The following is a 503-nucleotide window of genomic DNA, read 5'->3' as shown; positions in this document are numbered from 1 at the left end:
AATGGCGAGCGAGAGGGGGCGGGCTAAGGAGGCGACGGACCAATGGGACGTGGGTAAGGGGCGTGGCCGGGCGTGGCGCGGCCAATGGGGAGCGGGGAGGGGGCGGGGTCAGGGTCACATGGGAGCGGTCACGTGACGGCGATGGAGGGGGACGGCGCGTACGAGCCGGGATTCGTCGGGATCCGGTTCTGCCAGGAATGGTGAGGAAAACCGGGAATACCGGGAATTGCGGCGGGAATACCGCGGGGACGGGCTGGGAACACAGCGGGGATGCGCCGCCCCGGGGATCCGTGGAGATCCCCCCCCCAGTAACTCCCAGTTCCCCCCCCAGTAACTCCCAGTTTCCCCCCCAGTAACAACATGTTGTACCCCAAGGAGGACAAGGAGAACCGGATCCTTCTCTACGCCGTGAGTGACCCCAAACTGGGACCAGTAATCCCCCCAGACTGGGACTAGTAACCCCCCCAAACTGGGATCAGTGACCCCAAACTGGGACCAGTAAC

The 503-nt window shown here is 65.0% G+C and overlaps 1 long non-coding RNA gene across 1 annotated transcript; it reads left to right on the top strand.

The window, feature by feature from the left end:
* Nucleotides 1-112: 112 nt before the first annotated feature.
* Nucleotides 113-503, top strand: LOC113979584. Its single transcript, XR_003537917.1, has 2 exons — nt 113-200; nt 354-503. It is a non-coding gene; the product is annotated as an uncharacterized LOC113979584 (long non-coding RNA).

The sequence above is a fragment of the Neopelma chrysocephalum genome, unplaced genomic scaffold (genome assembly GCF_003984885.1).
Source record: "Neopelma chrysocephalum unplaced genomic scaffold, ASM398488v2 Primary Assembly neopelma1_84408, whole genome shotgun sequence".
NCBI classification, from domain to species: domain Eukaryota; kingdom Metazoa; phylum Chordata; class Aves; order Passeriformes; family Pipridae; genus Neopelma; species Neopelma chrysocephalum.
The sequence above is the reverse complement of the archived record's forward strand: the minus strand, read 5'-3'. Positions and strand labels throughout refer to the sequence as shown.